Source organism: Ischnura elegans, chromosome 12 (assembly GCF_921293095.1).
Source record: "Ischnura elegans chromosome 12, ioIscEleg1.1, whole genome shotgun sequence".
Classification (NCBI taxonomy): domain Eukaryota; kingdom Metazoa; phylum Arthropoda; class Insecta; order Odonata; family Coenagrionidae; genus Ischnura; species Ischnura elegans.
In genome coordinates, this window is record NC_060257.1 from 81,426,001 (window position 1) to 81,440,953 (window position 14,953).

Consider the following 14,953-nt stretch of genomic DNA (forward strand, 5'->3'; position numbering starts at 1 on the left):
AGCTATCAAGATGGAGGATAGGGTTGAAACAGTTTCGGAAGGTGGAGGAGAGACAGAGGCATCAGACTAAGCAGCCGCTAACATTACGGAGACCCACACACATTGAGGAAGAGACTTGTTTCATTCAAGACTAAGGACAAGGGAAGGAAACGGTGAAATAATAATAATAATAATCGCAGCAGTCATCAGTCGTCTCTCAGTGAAAGAAGACATGGGTTCGAAATAAATTAACTACTTTTCCCTTCTCGACTAGACAAACACGAGTGAGAGAGAGAGAGAGATTGAATTTTTACATAATTTCATTCATCATTTGCGTGTGTCCATGTTTTGCATTTATTTGGCACGTGTATTTAGGAATGGGGAGGGGCGAGAATAGTTAAAGGATAGGGTTTTCAAATGGTTATTTTTCTACTCGAAAAAAAAAGGCTGCGTCAAAAGTAGGAATGGGGGTATGGAAATCTTTATTCCTTCGGAATCGGAGGAAAGAGGAAGACAACAATGGTTGGAGCGTTGCGTAGGTAGAGTTGGGTATGGATGAAGTGGGGAGTTTGAGGTTTTGAAGAAGTAGTACGGATTGGAGAGAGAAGAAAAATAAGATGGAGTTAGACAGGGGAGGAGTCGGGGTGGTTGAAGGGTGTATAGCTACAGAAGTAGGTGGGGAGGAGGTACACTCTCGGTAGAATGAGGACGTGGATGGGGTTAAGACTTGGCGGGGAGGGAGTCTGAGCGAACGAGAAACATGTCAGCCATTTGAAAAGGACGAGAAGTACTTGTTGGGGTTAAGGAAGGATGAGAGGTAGAGGGAGACCACTCACTTAGGAAAACTGTCTTCATCCTGCTCTGGGGCGTCACTGCTACGTTCCACTGAGGATAGTTGGCCCTAAGAGTTGAGATAGTTTCAGTTTTAGTCGTGTGTGCAGACGAAGAGAAAGACAGTTTTAAGGGTAAGTGCGTGTGTATTCTTTTTTTGCATCTTCAAATGGAAGGGAGATGTAAGATGAGAGTCGCAAGATTTTTGCGAAGCACTTGGCATTGAAAGTTGATGGGAGACGCTACGAGGGTAAAAGGGGGGGAGTAGTTGGGGTTGAGGGTTGTTTTTCACGTAACGCATGGATCACTTCTAGTTTATTCATGTATACACGGGATACTTCTTTGGCACTGAAGTTATAATTCAGATTTTTTGAGCAGAACTTATTTGAAATCCCTCCGCGAGTATGTGAGCAGCGGGAGTGATCCTTGGTTTTTTGTGTTTTATTTTTTTGGAAGACAATTGGTCCTTTCCCTTCGCCTTACCTGAGTGAATCCCTCTCGTATTTGATACACAACTGTCGAAGCATTTCTCACTATTCAGTCGTTGTTCCAAAACGTACGATGCAAACATCCACTCTCCTATAAAGTTTATTACATTTTACTAGGTCAATCCGACTTTTATTTTGGCACTGATTCCTTGGCACGCCCTTGGCTGCTATGAGTTTACGACCCGGTTCTCAATCACAATGAAATGCTACACCAATGCGAATGGAGAATCTCCTAACATTGTGTTCTTGTTTATTTTCTCCCAAGAGAGGGAAGACTACCCTCTTCCCCCCGGTCGTTGAATACAGTTTTATTTTTATTTTCTCTCCGAATCCAAAACTGGATGATAAAAACTAGCTGATCACAATGTACTGTACCTCTGTGTCAGTGCGTCTATGTCTAGCTTAGCGCCAGGTGCTGAGAATCTCTCCTCCAGAATCCCACAACCCATTTCCCATCCCGGCCGTTGCAGAGATTTTTTATATCCCTACTTTAGCTCTCACCGGGGGGGGGGATTCTAGTACAGCACCCCGTCCGTCGGATGGGACGTTAAGCTGTGGACCCCTTGATGTCTCTCGTTAAGAGTAGGCTAACGCCGACGCCGGGTTTCTCTCCACCCTTCCCGCAAAGAGACTCAGCTGTCGGTCGCCTCCTCCAAGTGTAGCACACCCCATTTCCCTGCACTACCGAAATCCCTATGATAACGCACAGATCAGCTCCCAGAAATGTCCCAATCGTTGAGGAAAGGTTCGAGTGAGGGAGATTTTTGAAGAGAGAGAGGGAAAGATACGCGGAGGAAGTTCTCGGTACAAACACAACAGCGGACGCCCACGAGGAAAATTAATGTCCCCCACATTCGCCCGAACTCCGCGCTGCTTCCACGAAAAGCTTACGAACTTGGATCCGAGAATCGAAAAGACGCAGAACCCCCTACCATTCCCTTGTCCGCGGTAGAAATTTTCCGTTTCCGGGAAACGAAGAAGCGTTCTTCACTTCCACAGATCCGTGAAATCGAGTCCAAACGCCACGATCCGGGATCACGCATGCTCTGCCTTCAATCTAGGAGGATGATATTCGCCTCATAATCCTCAACGCACCTTCATTAACTTCGTGAGCGATAACTTGGCACGCCTCGATTGCCCCATCATAACTCTTGATCGAAACCAACTTCAAGGAAGGTATTTATCACGTTAATGACGTCCCTATTGATGTGCTGATGCGAACGAAATATTTTCAAGCTAATGACTCTCAGTAGCTGGCTATGATGAAGTTGGTTAGTTCGCTTGAAGGCAAATCACTAGCTATTTCAGCGCAGTTTGTCCAAATCTTTAGTTTCTCCTCATCAATTTTCATCGCCAGAGGTGACGATTTGAAGACTAAAATTGCCATTGAGTTCAACCTGCCAATGTGGTAGTGGCTTGGTGATGATCTACAGCATTCATCGAATAAGACTTCGATAAACAATCGACGCTTAGATGACTCGCAATTACATCACCAAACTGAAGTCATTGGAGACCGATATAACCGAACCGTATGAAATTCTTCCACTCGCTTGCAAGACTTCGGAAAAAAATTCACCATAGTGATCACGCATATATACACCTACAAATGCAGAGTGCGACACTGGCACCAGCCCCACAATCATAATATCATCACCATCAATAAGAATAAGCAGTCCTCACACCGATAAAGATTCTCCTAAAGTCTTCCGAGAAGTCTTCTGGCTAAAAGGCCCTGCTTTTTTGGGTTTTCTCTCGTGTTCATTCACTTCCTCAACGACGAATTTTACCTCGCATTTTCTCAATTATCTTCAAGTATACTGATGCGATGAAGAAGGCTCTCTGGTCGATTTATATTAATCTATAAATCAGCCGGAGAACCAGCTACATATCGTCAGTGAGCCTGAAGAAAATTGCTAGCAGGTGTTCATTAGCGTTGATCCATTTTCTTAAAAATAGAATTTCACTCGCGTTCCGGCAAACTTCTATAGGTTTACTGATTTGATGGAGAAAGCCCCCGCGCAGATCAATGCTACAAAATTGGAAGGTAAAACGTGATTCATCTGTTCGATAGACCTAAATAAGCTTGCTGAAACGATTTTTATCTGCAAGTTCTTCCTCTTTAATAATTTCTAGTGGTCCAAATATCAATCTCGTTCCCGAACACTCCATCAACTGTATAGATTTGATGAAGTAGGTTCTCCCTCCGGTTTATATTTAGCTATAAACTGGCCGGAGAACCTGATTTATCATTTCAGTGGATCTCAAGAAGCTCCCCACTGGGTTGCGAGCGAAATATTGCCCATAATCGGATGGATAAACGCAAGGAGATAACCCAGTAATCAAGCCTCTTCAACAGCCGCGGAGATTAGGTGCGAATCTGCTGCCGCAAAAACACACTAGCGGGGATTATATGCTGGGGTAAGGCGTGCGAAGTTTCTTCCTTCTCTTTTTTTTACTCTTTTTCTTGAGGGGATGTGGTTTTGATATTTTTTTCCCCCTCGGCGGGAAGGAATAAGGGAGGGCGGGGTGTAACGGCGGTGGTAGCAAGTTGCATGGGCGTGGCTGCCACCGCTGCAGGAGGAGAAGTTTGAGGGGGGGGGGAATATGAGGGTTTGGGTGCGGCGGGTGTGTTTGTATGCTAGAGTAGGGCGACGAAGGGTGCGGTCCCGCGTCGAAGGGGTGCGGACGATGCGTCTGGGGGTGCAGGACTATTCAGCGGGGATGTGCGCGCCTCTCTCTCCCTCTCTTCCCTCTACCCACACACCCCCAAGTGAGGGAGTGGGAAGAGGGTTTCTTCCGCGGAAAAAAGGAGGTGCAGCAGCGGAGACAGAGGACAAGTGCGGCAATGGGGGGGAGCCCACACACCCAGAGCGAGGGGGTGAGGAGATATTGAGGAGCCCTAGTGCGTGCAGGGTGTGGGTTTTTTTTTTTTAAAAGGACCAAACGGGGTGCGGTATTGGGTGTGTATGAAGGGAGGAGGCTGGAGGGGTGCCGGGTAAAGGGTGCGGTAAGCGGGGGAGCGGTTCGAAGGGGGGGAAGGTGAGAGTGAGAGAGAGAGAGAGACTGTGTGCGCGTGCGCCGGCCTTTCAGAGTATTGACAAGTGCAAGATCTGCGTAGCTCCACGGCCTGGCGCTCGGGAGCGCCACACTCCTCCCTTTCTTGCCTTGGCGGGCGGGGAGGGTGCAGAGTTTCGGGGAGGGGGGAGGACCGGGGGTACGAGAGGGGGGTAGGGAGGACCCCACCCCGTTAGCATCACAGGGCAATGCTCCGGCCAGTCCGACGTCGCTGGGAGATACGCGGAGAGGGGTTATCCAGGGTGTCCCTTCGCGGCAGGAGGACGGGAAGGGACTGATACTGTTCGGGATGCTGGGACGAATTGGGAGTCGGGGAATGAGCATGAAATTTTCGGGAGAAGAAGAAGACGAAGAAGACGGGGGTGTGAGGAGGTAGGTATGAGAATTGGTTCTTTTTTTATCATCGGGGAGGAGGGGAACGAAAAGGGGTTTGGAGTTTGGTTTTGGTGAAAGAGAAATTAATGAGTGAGCGAATGAATGATGCAGGAGCTAATAAATGGATTGTGGATCGTTGGATGGATGGGGAATAGGAAGGATTTTCTTTTAATTTTTTGGGGTGGAATGAAGGGTGTGATTCTGATGGGAAGTTTTGGGGTATTTTAAGCCGGGAGAGACACGGAAAGATACGAATGGAGGGGGATAGAATAATCTAGAAGCTCTTCGACTCCGGACCGCAATTAAATCGAATCAATCCGACAGTAATCAAACGGTATTCAAAAGCTCGGGGAGACGGATAGTTGATTTCCCTGACGACCACTCCACTCAGGTTGGAGGTGTCGCCAAGCTCTCTCACGGAAGTGATGCGGACTGGAGTGGAAATTGGGATAACATTTTAAGCGAGCAGAAGCTTTTAAAGTGTGTTCTGCCGCCTTTTCGGTTACGTGTGTGTTGAGTGGGAGGGGAGATTGGAAATGGGGGTGCAGAGGGGGGGGAATTAGGCGGCCTATTGCTGAGGACGTGACCCATGAGACGAGGGAGGCAGGCACGGCCCTGGCGGTGGGGATAAGCACAGCGAGGCGCGCACCCTACGGAATACCCCCTCCCCCACACTTCCCTACGTCACACCCCGCTCTGCGACCCAAATTGCGGTGAGGCATCAGCCCAAAGCCATTACTCTACCCCCTCTCACATCCCCCCCTACATCCACTCCCTCTATTCTCCGGCTTGCAGCAAGGTCCGTCGCCTTTAAGGCAACGTTAAACGAAGTACATTATGTGGGTCAAAAGAAAGTACTGCAATGGGAAGGCACTCATCTACCCTGGGGAATTCGATCACGCATTCCCAGCCACCGACGGATGGAATCCTTAACTAGATCATGGAAGTATGTACGTACAAGTACTCCAAATGTTCCCCACTACGGACCTAATTCTCACCACAAGATTTTTTACCGACAGTTTTGGAAGGGCATGTTGTTTACGATAGACTTTTTTCCTAGATTTAATTCTCGCCTGAACATTTTTGGCCCGCAAACATGGATCAATAATTTTTTTTATAATATACAATATTTTCCAATTAATTTTCTTGATGTTGTACATTTTTTACGGTTACATTAAAAAAAATTATTTTCTAGCGATCAGAAAGACTGAGATGCTTTTTTTAAAGGAGAATTCCCATCAGCAATGCTAATAGAAATCTGAATCAAATCATAGAAGTGCACACGTGTTGCTATTCCCTGATGGATCCTTGGAAACTGGCCTGCCATTCGTCCATCAGAGCTTCGAAATTTAATGAATGTTAAAAGCTAAAAATGAAAACTTAGTTCGAAGATACTTTAAAAATTTCCATCATGCTAACGAGTCATCAGCAAACAACGGTCCGTGGACTCATGGGTGCAGATATGATAATTTTAATAATCCACAAATCGGATACAAGTTGAAAATATGTTTGGCACAATTTTGAACTCGAATAACTTTAAACCTTCACTGGATCCTTGAAATACTAAGTAACTACGCTTGGAGAACCTACCAGAGAAAAATTCTCAGTATTAATCATGTCTCAAATTTGTTATGCATGGCGAACAACTAATTTGGTGGCTCTTAAGCATCATCAGGTTATTCTTCCTAATTTGAAGCCACACCATTCATTGTTAAACAATGCCTCCTTCGAAAAGAGCTGACAAGTGTTTTTCACTGATTACATCACGAATCGGCCGGTAGGATGTAGTGAACCTGTTCAATGAGATTCGATTACGTTTGTTTTTACAAGACATATCCGACAGAGTTCGGGAAAATTGTCGCTCTAGAGCACAAATACGATTGGGTTGAATGCCGAAGAAAAGGACCACGAAGCAAGAAAAGGCGGCCGGTATGATGAAGTGAACATTTTCACGCCTATGAGATTCAATTCGATTTTTTTACGTGACTCATCCGACAATAGTCCAGGAAAAGTATCTTCCTTAAGCTTGCATACGGTTGGGTTTAGACCCAGAGACGAAGAATGTAGCATCTCACAAAGGTTCATCAAACCAACGGACACGCAACGAAAATATGGGCTGACTCGAAGCAACAAGAGAAGGGTTAGAAGCGTGAGTAATGGGGGAATGTTTTGACAAATGCGCAGCAGTATGCGGAGAGCGTGTATATAGGCAGGGCGCTATGACGTTTTTGAGGAAAAGATTTCAGAAGGGACCGGGCCGGACTGCTGAGGAAGAGATTGGGGCACCGCGAGGCGGAGGGAGGAACTGCAGGGTTCGGGGGGAAAGGGTACGGGGTAGGGGTCGTTTGAAAGAAATCGCGCTGATGGAAATTCGATGGAACATAGAGATTTCGGGGGGGGGGGGGAGAGGTTGGGGGGGGGGGCGAGTGGGGTTTGGTGGAGGCAGTGATGAGACAGGGGCGGAGGGTCCCCCCGTCTCGGCCGATCGAAAGGAGGAGGAGAAAGCAAGGGAAGATATTTTGAAGGATACGACAGGCGGGTGGTGGAAAGCGATCCGCTCCTATGTCTTATTCTATACTCGCCCTATTTCTCCCCTCGCATACAAAACTCCTCGGCACGGATCCAGACACAAACTGAAAAACAACTAATACAAATACCAAGTCCACACAAATGGTAATGCTAATAACCTCTTTTTCAATTATCGAGATGGTAACACTGGTTTTTTAAAACCTCGCGTTTGCTCTTGGAAGTTAATTTGAATTTAAAATAAAAATTTCTATTCGTTCCAGTAAGCACCACGTTTACAAATCCTATGTTTTTATTCTAGATCGCCCCATTCTCTCCGAATGCCGTCTAGGCACGGATTCAGGAAAGAAAACAACTGAATATCCGCAAATAAAATTACAAAGCGTAATGTCCACACAATTGGTAAGGCTACCAACCTGTAATTTCATTTTCAAGATGGACAAATTTTAATTTTTTCCGGTGTATAATACTCAGGAATACTTTTCAGGCTCCACACTCAGTGAATTCAGTTTTGTTGGACAACATTTCGGAAAACGACTTTTCTTCCGTTCTCAAGGCGTGTTACCGTCTGAATATCCAAATCCACACTGATATGCCTTGAGAATGGATGACAAGTCTTTTTCCGAAACGTCGGTCAATACGACTGAATTGACCTGGTGTAAAGCCCGAAAAGGATTCCTGAATAGAAAACATTTGTTTTGAAAACCTTATCTTTTGCTTTGTGAGTTGTTTTGAATTTAAATACAAATTTGTATTCGTTCCTACAATCACACTGTTTGCAAATCTTATTTCATAGTCTATCTCGCTTTCTTTTCCAGTTTGCTTTAAAATAAAGCTCCGAGAAATGGTAATCACGAAAATAAGTAAGTCATCACGAAGATAGGGAGTAAATCATCATCAAGTCAGCAAAAGCAAAAAAGTAATTTGTTTAGATAAGCGCATCGGTTTGAGTAAGTTAAGAGTTAAACTTGCCGCATCTATCGCCTCAAATTGAGGAAGATATTTGAGTTCGCACCTCAGAAAACGCTTCGATCAGAAAGTTCTTGGAGAGGTAGGTATCTACTCTCCATGGCGTGGGAAGTCGTCACCGATCCCAGATCTTAACACCCACTTAGTAGTCTCGGTGGATAATTCCGCATGATATATGCGCGACCACGGCCCAACCAAGTCCAACGGAGGCACAGTCTTCGACGAAATTCTCCTCCGCGTATCGCGGGGAGTGTCCCATCTAGGGATGGCGGCGGCGCCGCCAGGAGGCGAGGGTGGGACCGAAAAGTTTCCCTACAAGGGGGGCGCGGAAAAGGGTCGACAGATGCGTTGGGGTGGGGAATGGAGGGCCAAAGGGGGTTGAGGGTGCGGGAAGAATCGGGGTGTGGCCAAGGGCGGGGCAGTGGCGCAGAGGGAACAGCCAAAGGGATAGGTGGCAGCAGGATTGGCCCATTTGTGTACTCGAGTACAAGTATTCCACAACAAATATTCGACCAACCAGTCATAAAAAACGATTGCACTTCTAGTGAAGTGCACTCCATCATCCTGCACACGAGCTTAGAATATTCAGATTGTAATCCATTATTCTGTTACGTATCTAAAGTTGAATCTTCGACTGAATTATCCAGATATTTCAAGTAAGAATGCATTGCTTTCTGAGTATTTTATGGGTACTCAAGTAGCAATGCATTATTACACAAAATATCCGGCTACTTCAGTACAAGTTTCAACTTCAGATACGCATCAGAATTGTCTAGGCACTCGAGTACCCAAATTACAATCATTCTTATGTATAATCGAAAACCTAGACGAAAACGTGCACAACCAGGCGACATTGATAACTGTCAACCTTAGGCAGATCTTGAATGCCTTCCTCGCGAACTTCATTGCCTCAACGAATACAACAGGATCTGGGTGAACGTCGATAGCTCTTGTATAACTTTTCGAACAACCTATTACTCATCAAGATCGTCAAGTACATTTTATAGGAACGTTGCCTTCGCTTTAAGTGACCCTAGAGGACTTAGATAGGGTATCGAGCACCCGACTTGGGTATTCTGGGCATTCTAATACCTGTATTTGAATACTTTTGCCACTTTCTTGGGACGTAGTTTCGCAGGGGACTTTGCAGAGCGTGGGTCGGTGGGGGAAGGGCGTGGGGGTACAGGGAAAGATAGGAAAAGGGTGTTGGTTTGAGAAGATCAAAGGGGTTTGGGGTGGGGCTTGCCCTTGCGCGGAGGTTAAATTTCGGTCTTGGAGGGACACAGACGCGCAGGAGAAGCAGAGGAAGAAGAAGAAATGAAAGAAATAATTCAGGGTGGAGAGAGAAGACGGATAACGGAGATCGCGAGGATGTGGGAGGGGTTTTTCGGAAGTGATTGAGGCCCTCTCCCCGAGTAAATAGTTTCCTCTTCTGAAGAACGGTGGAAGGGGCACGAAGACGTTTTTAAAAGGGCCGGGGGAAAGGGGGTGGAGCAGTCAGAAAGAATGAAATTCTAGATAGCCACGCTAGAAACTCCCTCCTCTAACCCCCTCTCTGCTTCGCCTTGACGAGAGGAAATTCGCCGAATTCATCGCCTGAGAAAAGAGGAGGCTTAAATCTGATCATTATTATATACTCAACTTTCCACAGTGAGCTATATTACTGGACTTGAAAGAGAGGTCAAAATGCAACCACATTAACACAACTTGCTGTCGTTCACAAATACTAAATTTTGCGTGTCAACTTTACGCAAAACGCTGGTATTGTGCAACATAGCCATCTACATGCATTGCACAAACGTGCCGCAACGCTTGGCTTGATGCGAGCTTGGTGAAAGCGCTGATATGAGATACTGCCCTTCGGTGGTTTCAGGAAGTTCACGCTCTAGACATTTACGTCATCTAGGTGACCACACGTGCCTAGTCTTAATTGCAGCGCATTTTCATACGACCTTAATGTGGAACACGTCGCTGACGTAGAATTTCGTATCTCCGTTCTCACTCTGACAGTTACTAACTCGGACTCAGATTTTTTACGACTAGGACCTTGTTTTCGAATCGAATGCATTCCTCTCAAGCTCTTGACCGAAAAATTACCATCGACCTCTGCAGTGGGGTGGAATACTAAACAAAAAAGCCTATCAATTTCGTATTGTCTCGGCGTCCGCACACTAAAAAAACAACGGTTAATACAGAAATCGCACAGGATATTGTGGTGCCCATATTTCAAGGCGTATGATGACAAAGAAAGAAACAACATAAGAATAGACATCTGGAGGGTAACTGGGTCAATAAACCTCAACGATTTTCAGACAATTTAAGCCTAAACAGAAGCGGATGCTGTTGTGTGCTGTTTAAAAATGATAAATCGTCACGTTCAAACGGTGCTGCCAGTAATAAGATACACAGCCGTAGTAATATCCAGTACCATTTTATTCGCACAACCGATCAACGTTTATATGCCATCATAAAGAGCTGTGTCAGTTAGAATTCTCAGCTGAGACAGCTCTTGATAATGACGTGTAAGCCTTGACCGGTTGAGCGAAGAAAATAGAGCTAAAAATTACTACAGCTGTTTGTATCTAATGACAATTAATTCCCACAAAGGGAACTCGTCAACAATCCATCTGGTACTACTAACGCCTTATAACAATGGTGGATCTTAAGGTTATCATAACTATGCATATTAGAGCACAGTATCCCTGGACCCTGCTTTACATTTAATGGGAAAATTCTTGCAAAGATGGCACTCAGGAATATGAGGAAAAGTAACCCCGACGACGATTGTACCTTCATGTATATATATGCATATCACTTCTCCCTAATCTCACGTTACGTCTCACTTCCTCCCACTCAACAGAATTTTCGGTGTTCTTTCCCTCTCTCTCTCTGCTTTTTTAATCTCCCTCCTGTTCCTCCCTCACCCCCGTGGACCATCCCTTCTGCACGCATGAACCTCCTCCCAACCCCCGACCCTCTTTCCCTTCACTCCTCCCTGCAGATTTAATATTCTCATTCCCTTAACCGAATTTCATTTAATCCTCTTCTCGGATCCAGATTAAGCTCGCCGCTTACTCTATTTCCTAACAACCCCAATCTTCACTGTCATCACTACTCATCCACTCGTCCGAAATTTCACTATTATTAGCTCTATATTTTTTCCAATAACATTTGTCACTCCTTTTCACCGTCTCTGAACAAAGAAAGTACAGCTTTTCACAATCGTCAAACACTTGTCACTACGAAATAATCCTAATTAACTTGGGGGGCTGATTCTTTTCTCTGAGCAAGGAGGTAAGAGTTTTTGAAGGAAATGGACAGCAATACAATTTAAAAGTTTATAACAAATAATCATTAAATAATAGTTTTTCTCGATACAATCATTCGGCGAGAGATTCTATTTGTTCATTGTTATCATAATGGCACATATGCATACTTTAACCTTTGAAAAATGTCAATATAGAAACTTTTTAGTAATAATGTCCAACATTACACATCAATGTTTATGTAACTATCCATCATATAATAACACTTTTATCAACTAAAGTAATTAAAACATTTCAGTAATATATTCATGTTTTAACTCTTATACTGTGAGACTTCCATCAGTTGAGCTCACTACGGCCAACAAACATTCGAAAAAAAATCATTTAAAATCATATTTTCTGTGCGTATCTTTAAATATGTCCGTCCTGACATACAAGAGGAGTTAAGAGACGGATCTTCTATCATTTTTTTTCAAAGTTTTAATGCAAGATTTATTTCTCTGTACTCGTACTTTTCAAAGCAAGTAGACGTTTTTTATATATATATATAACGCTGAGGCTACTCATTCGGACCAGTGTGACGGAAGTAAACAAATGAAAGATATCAACCGAGTGTGGGGGTGTTACCGTGAGAACGAAAAGATATGGCGAAGTATACAACCGAAGGGGTAAACAAATGTTCACGTGAACCGGTAGGGAAGAGAGATATGTGAAGCGAGGAGTTTTGTGACTTGCTTAATTATCCTTGTTTACACATGTACATATATGTGTATGTATCATTTTGTCACCACGATATTTGAGACGTTCAAAAATGTGGAATGCAGGAGGCTCGGAGGAGGTGATTCATTTTTTTTTAACATTTGTATGTATATACATATTTTTTCAATGCATATGCCACTATGCGTGTTCATGCGCGTGGGTTCTCTTCTTTTTGAATTAAAAGAAATCTGGGATGCTTGTGGGAGGGAGGGACACGGTGTGCTTCTATAGGATGACTGGAGTGGTGAGTGAGGCGGAGTTGGGGGTAAAAGCGCCAAGTAAGTAGTGGAGATAGTGTTCAGCGATGGTGTGTGTGGGGGGCAACAATAAAGGCGTGCAAGGTGGACAGATTGTGTATTTGCCATGCGGAAGGTGAAGTTAAGTGAGATGGAGGGAATTGAAACAGTTTGACGACGAAAGAGGAATAAGGAGACAGAGAGAGAAGGAAGTGGAGGAAGATGAAACGGAGTGATGATGTGGAGAGAAATAATAATAACAATGAAAAAAATAAGCAACCCTGCATGTTTGTTTACACGCGTAAAAATAAGAACTGAAGATATTTGAAGAAATGGGGGAAATTTTTCGAAATAACAATGAAAAAAATAAACAACCACGTCTGTTTATACGTGTAAAAAAGAACGAGAGAATTTTTTTTTAAGAAATGGGGGAAAATTTTCGCGTTCTGTTTAGTGTGGCTTATTTTTTGAATGATGAAGGAGGGAGAATAGGACGAGGTAGAGGAGCATCGTGGGAACGCTGAGCGGGATGTAATGTGTGGGGAGGGGGGGTAAGAGGGGAAGGAATAAAGCTTTGTGTTTCGCAGCAGCAAGCAAGAGACTTTGGAAAAATGCTAAAAGGGGTGGATTGCTTGAATGTGAACCAGTAGTTAGGCAGCTGCCTAGTGAGGGAAGAAGTAGGTGGGGTGTGGAACGGGGTTGTATTGCTCAAGAAAAAGGGTTCCGAGGAGAAGAAGAAGGACAGGGGTATGGGCAGGGTAAGGGGAAATGGATCGAGGGTAGCTGGTCACGCGGTGATAGCAGACATGGAGTAGGCCAGGATCGCGTGGAAAGGGTGGGAATGAGAAGAAGTGTGAGATACACGGGGGTTGGTTGAGGAATTAAAAAGTAATATCTTCACATACATAAATATATATATGTATATATAAATGCATGCATTTATATACATATATGTACAATGAAACAATGAGAAAGAGAGCTAAAGGTTTCGCAACACAAGGGAAGAAGTGGAGCGAGAAAAATAATGCAGTCAGTGTACTGAGGAGTAAAATGGAAAAGTCACAGTTGAAAGGATACATTTCACAAAAAATACCCGAATTGAGTACAAGGCTCTAAAAAAAAAAAAATTTGAACACATCACATTCGCTGGCAGGTCGTGGTAGATTGTTCGAAGGAACACCTTTTTTTTCCAAAAGTTATTTCCTCGTGTAACTTTCTTCCAACAGTTATTTACAAAGCGGTCACTATTTTATGCATTAAAGATTCATCAAGTAGTTATTACTTTTTTTAAAAATCAATCCACACTGTTCATACCGTAGCCTTAGAAATAAATAAATGTTTTCTTTTTTTGTTTTCCTCTTACCCTCAAATCTTCCACTTTGTTTTTTTTTTGCGCAAATCCTCGTTTGCATTTTTTTTTCAATGTCCACTTTCTATACAATGATAATCATTTTACTTACAACTAATATAGCAAGTTTTAGACTTATGAATACTGCTGATAATCACCTCTGCAGTGTCCTCTGTTTTTATTTAAAACTTTAATTAATAGCCGTCGTGTCAATCGATAAGACAAAGCACCATTTTCGCGAAGTTTGTGGGATATGGCCTTTAATTAAATAAGGTGTGAGTGTGTGTAGGGAAGTGGTATTTTGCAGCTTTTTTTTCTCGGCAAAGTGTGTGTGTCGAACGAACTGCTATGTGAGTTAGGAAAGAACTCGTGGAATAATTAAGTTCATCTTACTTAAAGGACGTAGACTGAGTGAAATGTAGCGTGGAGGGTTTTTGGTGAAGAAAGAAGGCTGGCTTTGTAGTTAGGTGTGCTCATGTGTGAAAGGAATTTAAGCAGGTGCGAACGGTGAGAGGTGGCTATAGAGTTTGGGCAGGACACGAAAAGAGTCAACAGTGGTCAGAGGAGGAGGGTAAATCAGGGGAGAGCTAGGCAAGGGGAGGGCGGGGCGGAGATGGACAGATCTCCGACGACGCGGGGCCTTATTCAATCACGGCTTGGCGTGGCGTACCTTCCAAGATGGGTGAGTGAGCGTCTAAAAACTCCGAGAGAAATCTCGTATTTATGAATGGCACCAGTCAACCTTTTTCTCGGCACAGAAATAAAAAAGGGCATCACGTTCGTGACTTGAACAATTAGGAGGCCTCGATGAACTGGGCACCTTCATTAAGTTTACGCTCATCGAGAGCAAAACTATCGCTGGAGGCAGTTAACTATTTATCGTTCAAAGCTAAAGAGCAAGATTTAATCGTGTATGAAACAATTCGAAAAGCGTACAGATTGAAACCTGTGCTATTCCATAAAATATATATATTGAACCAACCTGAGTTAGCACTACTAAGAAGTGGATATCAAGGTAATTAAGGCTGCCTATCCATTGAAACGTGAGTTAGTACGATGTATATTTGGTGAAATATTTTAATATCCGAAATGAATCTTTTA